This window comes from Myxocyprinus asiaticus, chromosome 11, assembly GCF_019703515.2.
Source record: "Myxocyprinus asiaticus isolate MX2 ecotype Aquarium Trade chromosome 11, UBuf_Myxa_2, whole genome shotgun sequence".
NCBI lineage: Eukaryota > Metazoa > Chordata > Actinopteri > Cypriniformes > Catostomidae > Myxocyprinus > Myxocyprinus asiaticus.
Window position 1 is genome coordinate 38,772,865 of NC_059354.1, and position 12,856 is coordinate 38,785,720.

Here is a 12,856-nt window from a genome sequence, read left to right on the forward strand (position 1 = left end):
AAATGTTTTCATCATGAAAAATGTTGTTTTACTCATTCAGATTAGTTGAAAGGATAGTTCACCCAAAATGAAAATTCTCTCATTCACTCACCCTCATGCCATCCCAGATGTGTAGGACTTTCTTTCTTCTGCAGAACACAATCGAAGATTTTTAGAATAATAATTCAGCTGAATGGTGGCCAGAACTCAGAATGTCCAAAAAGCACATAAAGGCATAATAAAAGTAATCCATGTGGCTCCAGTTGTGAAATCCATGTCTCCAGAAGTGATTTTATAGGTGTGAGTGAGAAACAGATCAATATTAAAGTTCTTTTTTACAATATATCTTCAACTTTGACCAGCCCCAGCCATTAGGTGGCTGAATGTGAAAGTCACTTCCACACCAGAATGTGGAAGTAAAAGTGTAGATTTGCAGTAAATAGGACTTAAATATTGATCTTTTTCTCTCCCACACCTATCATATCACTTCAGAAGATTAGATTTAACCAATGGAGTCGAATGGACTACTTTTATTTTGCCTTTGTCCTTTTTGGACCTTCTGAGGTCTGGTCACTATTCACTTGCATTGCGAGGACCTACAGTGTCACGGCTCTGGTGAGTTTGTCGGTTTATTTTGTATGTTTTGTCATGCATGGCCGGCATGCATGATCAGCATTTCCATGGGAAAACTGATTGTTCCCAGGGGAATGCTGATCATGCCACTGATTAGCATGCCAAGCAACACCTGTTCTCCCCTAATTCACTCCCTTCTTAAGCATGTTGTGTACTCAGTGTCTTTGCTAGATTGTTGTTTGATGTTGAGTACCAACCTCACTCTCTCTGCCTAGGTGGTCCTGTCTCATGTGTCAGTTGTTTGTCCGCATGTCAGGTGGGTGGTTGCCTTCCAGTATTGCAGCATGTCAGCTGGTCTTCCACAGAGGATACCTCATCTCTGCCCGCATGTCGGGAGTTAAGTTCGCTCATCTCTGCTGGGCGTTGTTCTGCATCTCACTAAGCTTCAACGGAGGATTCTACTAATCTGTTCCTGACTTCCACAATGCACACTCATCCTACGAACACACTCTTCACGGATTGCCCCTTACGTGACTACGATGCGCACGCCATTGGAGATCGCTTCCCGCTGCTTCAGCCAGTGTCGGGATTTTCTACATTCCTCAACCCAGTGACTGCTCATTATAACTGTTAATAAATCCTTTGAACTGTTCCTCTGCTCTTAGTTCTGTTTGTCTCACTAGCCACGTATGGACCCAGCGGAGGAATCCACTCTTTGCTCTGCCCTTTCTCAGCAGGGAGTCTTGTTGTGACGTCAGTAGGATCAAATCACTGCCTCGAACCGGGCTTTGGAGATTACGGCTTCACAGCTCACCGAGCTCACCCTCCTTTGTTCAGCAGCTCTGCCTTTCTCCTGATGCTGGCCCATCTCAGGAAGCTTCCTTACCGGCTCCGGCAGTTCCTTTGGCTCCTGAATGCTTTGAAGCCCGCATTCCCCCTCCAGCCCCGTATTCAGGTGAGGCTAAATCCTGCAGCGTATTCCTTTCACAATGTTCCCTGTTCTTCATGTTACAGCCCCCCACTTTCGCTTCGGAGACGATGAAGGTAGCCTGTGTTATTACGCTCTTCACCGGAAGGGCTGGTGAATGGGGCACTGCCATGTGGGACAACAGACATCCCTGATGCGCTTCCTATCATACCTTTACCACGGAGCTCCGCTGAGTGTTTGATCACTCGGCTCAAGTTTGGGAGGCGGTGAGGGTTTTATCTGGACTGTCTCAAGGAGATCGACGAGTATCAGATTATGCAATTGAATTTCACACCGTTGCTGCTTCTTGTGAGTGGAATGATCACTATGTGGGATCGATTTCTGCATGGTCTTTCCAGCGACATTCTGGATGATATTTATTCTTTGGATTTGCCTCTGCGCTTCGATGACTTGGTGGATTTGGCTATCCGAGTCGATCAACGCCTGACCCTACGCCGTCGACACCACTTTCCACCTACCCTGGCAGCTGATCCTCCTACCCGTTCTGCCTCTCCAGCCAACTCGCCAGTGTCACGGCCTGATACTGAGCCTATGCAAGTTGCTACCACTCAAATCTCACACAGGGAGAAACAGCAATGTCTCATTAATGGACTGTGTTTTTTCTGTGCTGCTTCTGATCATCTCTCAGCGTCCTGTCCGGTAAAAGACATTGCTCGTTAGTAGGAGAGGGATTACTGGCAAGCGCAACACCTTTGGACAAAACCCCTGGACTTTGGACACTTCTCCCAGCCCGGCTGCAGTATGGATCCGCCTTGGTTGATTCCGGAGCTGAAGGGAACTTTATGGATTTCGAATTGGCTTCTAAGTGGTGACTTTCTATGGTCCAGTTGGAAAGACCCATCACCACCCACACCCTAAGTGGCACGCCGCTGTCTGTCATCACTCAATCCACAAAGCCGGTCACCTTTGTCTCTGGGAATCATACTAAGCAGTCACGGCTCTGGTGACTTTGTCGGTTTGTTTTGTATGTTTTGTCATTTTCTCTCCCTCATGTCTCACAGGTGCAGCTGGCAGGCATGATCGGCGTTTCCATGGGAAAACTGATTGTTCCCGGGGGGATCGCTGATCATGCCACTGATTAGCATGCTGAGCAACACCTGTTCTCCCCTAATTCACTCCTTTCTTAAGCCCATCATGTTCTCAGTATCTTTTACTAGATTGTTGTTTGATTTTGAGTACTAACCTCACTCTCTCTGCCTAGTTGGTCCTGTCTTGTGTATCTGTTGGTTGCCCGCGTGTTGGGTGTGTGGTTGCCTTCCAGTATTGCAGCGTGTCAGCTGGTCTTCCACGGAGGATACCTCGTCTCTGCCCGCGTGTCGGGAGTGAAGTTCACTCATCTCTGCTGGGTGTTGTTCTGCATCTCACTAAGCTTCAACGGAGGATTCAACGAATCTGTTCCTGACTTCCACAATGCACACACTCATCCTATGAACACACTCTTCACGAATTGCCCCTTGCGCGACTACGATGCACACGCCATTGGAGATTGCGTCCCGCTGCTACAGCCGGTGTCGGGATTTTCTACATTCCTCAACCCAGTGACTGCTCATTATTACTGTTAATAAATCCTTTGAACTGTTCCTCTGCTCTTGGGTTTGTTTGTCTCACTATCATTTGTTACATACAGTGCTGAAAAAAATCTTCTAAAAATCTTCATTTGTGTTCTGCAGAAGAAAGAAGGTCATTCACATCTATCTATCTATCTATCTATCTATCTATCTATCTATCTATCTATCTCGTGTGTGTGTGTGTGTGTATATATATACTATATATCTTCTATAAAGTGCTGAGAGGCTGTTTAATTCTACATGTTTTGTGTGCAGGATAATTTAATACCCCACAGCTAGTATTTCCTCTGGAATTATATGGTGCAGCAGACAAATCATGGAAATTATGTCGTAAAAATGAAATAATGACAAAGCAGCTTAGATCTGGTTGCCTGTGATGATCTTAATATAGCCTTGTGGTCTAATTGTGTCGGCCTCTCTTTTCTCCTCTTCCCTTACAGCCTATGAATATTAAAGCTAATTGAGGGTTCAAACGTCTACTCTTCATTTCAGTGTGACATCCTGTTTCTCATATTTATAGACTTGATAATGTTCCACTGTTTTTAGCATAATTGTTCTTGCAAACTATTTGCTCTTTCATATTTGGAATAACTTTCTAATAAATGTAACAGCACAAGTTCCAACTTAATCCAATGGATCAAACATTATGTCATACTGCATCTAAGCTTTTTCATTGTAGTTTTTACAGTAAATGTTCTAGAGAAGCAAACAGAAATGGATTTGTAAGAATATGTACAAGAGTATCAACCGCATCTAATATTGTTTATGTTTAGAAAATGTTGGTTCCTATACAGTATGTGTCTTGAATTTTAATGGTTTCATGCTCTCTGCAGCCAATAATTCACCACACAAAACAAATTGTGGTTAACACAAACCATATTTATTCTTGCTGCAAGTGGAGCCATATCAAATGTATGTAATTTTGTTCATGGTTTACGAGGAAGAGGAGAAGCAACCTTTCTATATGGGCACAACTAATATGGCTAACTACTACCAAGTGACAGATGCATTTGTGCTAAATGCTTGACCTTTGATGTCAACTACAAAATAAACAGTATGAGAAGCATTTTCTTCTCCTTTTTAAAAGTTGATTAGCCTTTTAATTTTACTCTCCAAACTATGCACAATTATATGGTTAGTTGCATTTTGCCATGTATATTTAGCATTGTTTTTGCCCTGCTGTCCACAAATCAGACCTGCAATCCATTTTTGGGTTGCGACCCACCATTTGAGAACCACTGATTTAAAGATCAATTTAGCCAATAGCTTAACAGATATGAAAAGTACCTTTCATGGCTTACAGAATGTGATGCAAAGCTCTCATCAACATCTCTTTTTATGGTTAAGTATTTGCTTTCATCAGATGTGGCCCTAAATGGTAGTGACCTCATGCTGTGTTGTGGAGAGATTTATCTGCAATTACCACTAGCAGGCATTGGTCCTCAGCCCTCATGATTTATCTGTGTGTGTTCGCACTGGAGTATGCTTTTTCACTGACCGGTTAATCTGCTTTTGTTTTCAAAGATACACAGGGCAAAGATTCACAAATGTACTAGCGGCCCAAATGCTCTCAGACCCACTGGCATCACATAAAAATGTGCATGCTGTGTACAATCTCTGGAGATAAGCAGAACGTGTGGCTTGACAAACCCAAGCCCACACACTTGACATTGTTAGATAATGGTGTACGTTCTGAAGCAGAGTACATGAACATTGGCCATGGTTCAGTTCTTCTTTGTTTGTTTGTTTGTGTGTGTGTGTGTGTGTGTGTGTGTGTATGTGTGTGTGTGTGTGTGGAGGTTTAAGTGGTTTACGGGGACTTTTTTTAGGTTACAAACTGGTAATTACAAGGGAATTATGCTATAAATGTGGTTTATGAGGACATTTCTAGTGTCCCCATAATTCAGATAGCTTAAAAACATGATATTTTATTGAAAATGTAAAAATGCAGAAAGTTTTTTGTGAGGGTTAGGTTTAGGGGTAAGGTTAGGGTTAGGGGATAGAATCTATAGTTCGTACAGTATAAAAATCATTATGTCTATGGAGAGTCCTCATAATGATAGCTGCACCAACATGTGTGTGTGTGTGTGTGTGTGTGTGTGTGTTTGTTTGTTACAGTAGGTGAGCATTCAGATAACAATATAGGTAATATTTTAACCTTTAGAAGAAACTTTAGAAGAACTTTTAACATATTTGCATTTCCTGAAGACCAAACACCAGTGCTTACAAGGAGGCAAAAGAATAGTTTTAATGGTTTAGGTAAACTTTAGGCCAGAAACACACTTTGTGCAGGTACGTGAATGCAGAGGTGAATGCTTGGCCAATGCTTTGCCAGTGTGCAGTCTAGTTGAACATACACTATATGGCCAAAAGTATGTGGACACCCGAACATGTGCTTGTTGGATATTTAATTTCAAAATCAAAGGCATTAATTCCTCCGTTTGCTGCTATAATAGCTTCCACTCTTCTGAGAAATCTGTCCACTATGTTGGAACATGGCTGTGGAAATTTGCTCCCATTCAGACACAAGAGCATCAGTTAGGTCAGGCACTGATGTTGGGAAGTGGGACATGGCCCACAGCCAGTGTTCCAGTTCATCACATAGGTGTTCGGTCGGGTTCAGGTCTGGGCTTTGTGCAGGCCAATCAAGGTCTTCCACACCAGACTTAATAAATCATGTCTTTTTGGACCTCGCTTTGTTCAAGGTGGCATTGTCATACTAGAATAGAAAAGGTCCAGAACTGTTGCAACAAAGTTTAAAGAGCACAATTTGCAAGGATGTCATTGTGTGCAGAGGCATTAAGCTTTGTTCTCACAGGAACTACTGGAACAGCCAAATCCTTTAATTAGAGAGTATACATACTTTTGGCCATAGAGTGAACTTAATGTGCATTCTTGTGTTTCTGTGGCGGTAAAAACCCTCAGTACTTAAGAGGGCGATAGAGTTACCTTTAGAAGTTTGTGTCATAAAACCGGATGTGTTACTTGTTCAGCAATAATTTCTTCAAATTGTTGCTCCACCATGACAAAAGTTGACTGGAAAGAAAAAAACTCACAGTAGAAGTGGACGATTCACAATAATGTCCGCTATAATGCTAAGAATGCAATGCATACTTTTGTTGTGTTATGAATTGTGGTCTAACACATTTCAGAACAAAATGATGCACAAAATCGAGCTTGCGTAGCTAGAAGAATCTGTGTTCATGAACTTGCTTAGGCCCTAATATCAATATCCTAACTTATATCAATATATCGGGGTAGTGAGGAAATTTACACACAAATTTAATTTCTGGATGTGTTTTTCTTATGAAAAATGCCATAATTTGTTTTATGGTTAATGCTAATCTTTTACCTTTGGTTACTATTATCTTATTGCAAATACCACAGTTAAAACTATGGATACAGTGGAATGTTCCATCTGTGTAAAATCTTTTCAAATGCTCTCTGATTGTAAGGCTTTGTTTGTCTTCAGATGACCATTCCCACTGACTATTGTATGCCATGAATGATTTTTAATTATCAATTTACTTTATACAAAGTGCAGTAAAGATAAAAAACTAAATCAACACTTGTTGTGACCACTCTATGCTTTTAAAACAGCACCCATTCTCCAAGTTGCATTTGCACATAGTTTTTCAAGGTTTTTGGCAGATAGGTTATTCCAAGCATCTTGTAGAACTTGCCACAGTTCTGTTTATTTAGGCTGTCTCAACTGCTTCTGTCTTTTCATGTAATCCCTGAGTGACTCAATGTTGAGATCTGGGCTCTGTGAGGGCCAGACCATCTGTTGCAGGACTCCTTATACTACTTTTATTCTATTTGCAAAAGGAATGTTTGGAAATCCATTTTCCGTTGACACACTAAAGCAGAAGATGTAAAATAACATCATGAGACAAATTTTTTTGTGAGACATCTAATGTGCATAAGACTTTTGCACAGTATTGTACCTTGACTAGGGGAAAAATATTATATGATCTTGACAAAATACAATTTATGCAATACTTTATAATCATTTGTACGTAATTGATTAAGTTAAGGCAGAATGTCTTTTATAAACCATTCGAGGCTCATTCTGCAGGTTAATAGATTTTGTTATGTGGTAATAAATAAACATCAACAGGATCATTTGAGTAACTGTCTTGCCGCTAAGGCTGTGATAGCCGAGGTACAGAAATAATTTCTGTGGGCATCCATGCTAAACCATGTGCTTGTGTGAGAAGTTCTAATGTGCTCTGCACACTCTCTTGTGAAGGTGATTTTCATCTCTTTCTCAAGTGTGCATTAGAAATTGCCTCAGTAAAAATGTCTCTCTTTTTTTTATTTTAATCTTCAGCATTATTTGCAGGGACAGTAGGATAACTGTCAGAATTTGGTGTTAGTTTTTGCTTGCAGGCCTGTGATCGATTAAATATGATAATTCACACAGTAAAAGTAAAACGTCATTTGATTGTCCAAATCATTTTAGGTAGCTCTCATCTGTGGGATAGACTAGTGAAAATGTTATGTTTGTTTGATTATTTAAAAAGTTTATGGGCCCTATTTCAAGAGTGCTACCCTTACAGTTCATGGCAAATTTGCCGCAAATTGTCCGTTGTTTCCAAAGGTTTGTTGCAGGTTCACCACGAAAATAGTGCTTATAGTTTGCACTCTTACGAAAATTAGATAAAACTTTGCCCACAGTCTTTGTGTGTTGCGCTGCACAAAGTGTGGAAATGAAAATAGAGCCCTTAATGAATAGTTTACCCAAAAATACAAATTCTGTCATTTACTCATCCTCATTTTATTTCAAACCCATATGACTTTCTTTCTGCCGTGGAATACAAAAGGATATGTTAGGCAGAATGTTAGGCTCAGTCATCATTCACTTTCAATTAATCCCTTTTTGTGTTCCTTGGAAGAAAAAAATTCAGTAAATAAGTAAATGATAACAGAATTTTGAGTTTCGGGTAAATTATCCCTTTAGGTAATGGGTGGGGAAACCTTTTTCCATTAAGGTCCATTCGAATATTTGCTCAATTATTCGCGGACCATACAGTTGCTTGTAATTTCTGATTGTGGGTTGAAATTAACATAAGCATTCCGTTACATGCTTACACACCATGAAAAAACACTAAAGGTCTGTCTATTATACAATATTTTGTGTTGTTATGATTTAAAAATATTTGTAATAATTATTTTAATTGTAGTTTTTTACAGTTAATTGAATCAAGGCAATTTTTTTGCTTTTCAAATTATTTCTCTAATGGCCACACGGGCCTTATACGGCCCTGAGGCCTGACGTTCCCCACCCCTGCTTTAGGTAAAGGATTCTTCTCATCTTGCAACAAGCTAAGCATGACATTGTAAAAGTATTTTAGCCTCATGACACCTTCACAACATTCAAATGTAATTTTGTACATGGTACCCTCTAATTCAATGTAATATTCACATATATATATATAAAGTTGATACTTGAATATATAATTGAAATGTGCTGGCAGCCTGTAAAAGAGGAAATGTGCTATCATCTGTTGGGGTAATTTTCAAGTCACGCACCCCACCATCTCTCTCCATCCAACCGTTGGTATTGCTGAGTCGGCAGCATAGAGGAAGCAAACCAGCTGGCCACAGGGTGTAATGTGTTCCTTAGTGGAGTGATTGCCTGACTGTAAATTCTGTAAACACTTGTATGTTAGCTTGGCTTGCTCGTCTGCAAGAAAGCTCTCATACTATATTTGCAGTTCTATAAAATCTTAAAACTGATACCCATGGTGTCTGTAACAACATGAGAGTGATTAAATGACATACTTTTCATTTTTGGACAAACTATCACTTCAAAGAACAGATAACTTGTTCAGAGCATACATCTGATTTGATTGTGGAGTGCTATATGGATGCAGATGGTTACATCAATCAAAGAGAGGGAAATGTTGCAATTCAAATGAATAGTAGAAGACAACCAGAGTAGGAGCAAGACTAGTATATTGGAGAATGAGAAGATGCAATGAGGTTTGGTGAGGATGAATCACTGTGTCTTTGATGTCATCAGGAGCAGATGCAGAGCCTGTCACTTGACTCGCCTCAGTGAACATTGCCTTATGTAACTCTGGTCACATGACCTTCCTAGGCATGGAGGTTCGTGATCTTTTGTGATGGCCAAGAGTGAGGGCTTTGTGCTGGCCAGAGTTATGAGAGTCAAAGATTCAAGAAGTCATAACACAAAACAATCAGTGTGAGTTGAAAGCAGCAAAGCCTATAATTGGATCATTTTAACGTGTTCTGACTCCTATGCAAAAAGTTGCTCACATATTTGTTTAGTCATCAAGTGGCCAGGTCTCTAGAGATGCTATGACTTCATCGTATGAATTCGTCATTGATCTTGACTAAATGATCTTTCCTGCTACAAAAACCAACATAGTTGGTCACCAGCATACAGTTGGTTTTGGATGCTGGTATGCCAGTGTCCCATACCTGGACCAACATGAAAATTCATGGGCTGGTCTTCCCACAACAGTTGTTCCATCCTTATTTGCTAAGCAAGCCTACTTTAGACTTTGTTTACTTTACATTATTTATCTATTTTTGGATGTGTGTGCCTTTCTCAAATGTTTTGTATGTCTGTCTGTCTGACACCATTGCGTGTACAGAGTTCCATTAGTCAATTTCCTTTCTTCTGCCAATTATTTTGCAATACAAGGGCCATCTCTTTGCAGCTTGGTGGTCGCTGGTTTATAAGTGAGGGAGAGTGTGTAGTTACTTTGCAGCTTTTGTGATAGTAATAACATCAGACTGGTTTAGCCAAGAGGAGGACAACTCAGCAGTCCACCCCCACAAACACAAAGACAGAGAGAGAGTGCAAGAGATTGAGACTGGCATCACCACTCAAACTTTCTCAAGAGATGCTTTGTTTATTTTCCTTGACAGCTGTATGTTAAGCTCAGTTGGCAGCATATGTGGCTTGCAGTCGCTAACCATCGGAAGTGTATTTTTACTTAATATATACAGTAGGAACTATCCATGTAAAATTAATAGTTCCTACGGTAAATTCTTATTGGTTGAGCCGTGTTCTAAACTGTCATAAAATGCTGATAACCTGCAACAGCCTAGGCGTATGAACTATATCACTTTGCAGAATAATTATTTTTTTTTATTTCTCCCCTTTTTCTCCCCAGTTTGGAATGCCCAATTCCCAGTGTGCTCTAGGTCCTCGTGGTGGCGTAGTGACTCTCAATCCGGGTGGTGGAGGACGAATCTCAGTTGCCTCTGCGTCTGAGACTGTCAATCCACACATCTTATCACGTGGCTTGTTGAGCGTGTTACCGCGGAGACATAGTGCATGTGAAGGCTTCACGCTATTCTCTGCGGCATCCAGGCACAACTCACCACGTGCCCCACCAAGAGCGAACCACATTATAGCGACCACAAGGAGGTTACCCCATGTGACTCTACCCTCCCTAGGCAACCAGGCCAATTTGGTTGCTTAGGAGACCTGGCTGGAGTCACTCAGCACGCCCTGGATTCGAACTTGCGACTCCAGGGGTGGTAGTCAGCGTCTTTACTCGCTAAGATGCCCAGGCCCCCTTGTGGATGAATTTATTATGAATATGAATAAGAGGTACTATTTATTGAACATTGGTGTTTTTTATCATATTGCTAGTTTATTCTGGTGCAAAGCCTTGCCCCATAGACTTTAAAGAGATTGTTCACCAAAAAGGAAAATTCTGTCATCATGTATTTTCCCTAATGTTGTTCCAATTCTGCATGACTTTTTCTCTTAATTGGAACACAAAAGTGGATGCTAGGCAACATGTTGGCCTCAGTCACCATTTACTTTCATTGAATCTTTTTTTCCATGCAATGAATGTGAATGGTGACTAAGGCTGTCATTCTGCTTTGGTGTTCCATGGAAGAAAGAAAGTCATGCAGGTTTGGAACAATATGAGGGTGAGTAAATAATAATCTTCGCCTAACCTCTTCGCTGGTGTTCGCGTTTCATGCCGTTGTAGCACTCGATGGTGATCTTGCTGAGTTTTGATGACTATTAAATTCCACCATAAAAAGAGGGCAAATTAGATTTTGAAAGTTCTGTCATAGCACACGTGTGTGTGTGTTTGAGTGAGCAAGGAAGAGAGAGAGAGGCTGTGCTGATGCTCAGATCTGATCAGCTCCGATTCAGGTTTTAGAATATTTCAACGAACAGAATGAAATATTTTGATGTGCGTTAAACTAAAGAGTTAAACGTTGTATTTAATTAATCACATGATTTCAAACAAGACCCCCCAAGAAAGTGCAAAATAGCTTTTTGGGGGGTCTGAGACTCCGCTAGACCCCCCGTAATGCGCACTGTGACTATCCCGTTAAGTGCATTACTGGAAACACAACTTTTGTTTGTTTTTACAAACGAACGAGGAATGAGTCAAACTTATTTGTGGTAATCGACAGCATGTCACAGATGCTGTTGAAACAGCTTAACTTGTATTGAAAGCAACATTCCTTTAATTATTTGACTGAACAATGCTTGCTGGTGTTGGAGTGAGAGAAGGGATGTACTGGATCAGATGCTTACTGAATGTATTGCAGTGGTAAAGAGAATGCTAGGAAAGAGGATTATAGTGGATGTGTTCTTATGAGACAGAACTGCTGGGTTAATGAACTTTCAAGGCATATGATGGCTTTTAGCACAATCTTTTGATTAGGAGATCAAAGCACATGGTTACTCTTGCATTCAGTACATCTCTAACTCTGAATGAAGTGCCATTCTATTTTAGACAGACACCCCCATACCTCATCTCACATACATGGAGCTAATATCTAAGGTGTTTAACATCCATTTATCCATGATACATCATAACAATTTGTCAGTATTTTCCTGCCATTTAAGCAATTCTAAACAAAACTATAATTTACTCTTTTATAGATTTTCTTTGTGATCATAACAATACTATATTTTTTATATTCTAAAGGTCTGTTTTTTTATATGATAGTAAAAATGTTGAGGTGATATGTAGTTAAATAGGCTTTTATCTTTGCCTTCAGTTAAATGGCATAGCCAATAAAAGAATTCATGCTTACCACATTCTCCTAGATAATGTGCACGTGTCTATTTTAAGGCTTTTAGTGCTGTCAGGCTTTACACAATAACATTGTTATTTTTTCCGAGCCTTGAACATGAACATGAACTTGTGCTTGATGCATAACAGCGAACAATTAAATTCTGAATGTGTGTCAGTATTTAAGCAAGAGCCTTTGTTTGGTGTAGCACACATCCACTATACATCACACACAGACCACACACATGTGCTGATCCTGCATTTTTAATGTTGGGTAAAAAAAAATTGGGATTTCTGGGATTGCATATCTAATAACATTTGATAAAATAATTTTGTAAGGCTCTAAAAGTGAAGATGAAATCCAAATTGACCCTATTTTCTTTTTTAATGAAAGTTCCTGGTCTTGTTATGTGTGATTTATTGGTGCTATTAAAAATGTGAATGTTATTCCAAATTTGAAAAAGACGTTTGTCTCCGTAATATATTATCAAAATGCTTAAAATGACATTCTTTTTTGGCTGACATCACAAATTCCTCTTACTTTTCAACTCCTCCCTTTCAGCCACAAGGCTCCATTCTGGAATGTGATGCTCACATCTCACGATTCAATCAAGTCCCAATAAAAGTCCCACCCTACAATTTTTATGGTTGAATATCCTGTTTTACTCTTTAAACTCTTACTCTTTAAAGGCTGTTCTAATTCCCTGCAGTGTGAATGG

At 40.1% G+C, this 12,856-nt stretch overlaps 1 protein-coding gene across 2 annotated transcripts in view; it reads left to right on the plus strand.

Annotated features, from left to right (window-relative positions):
- The window catches only part of LOC127448501 (voltage-dependent L-type calcium channel subunit beta-4-like), a 50,667-nt gene that overhangs the window by 20,642 nt on the left and 17,169 nt on the right, over positions 1 to 12,856 (plus strand). The window lies entirely within an intron of this gene.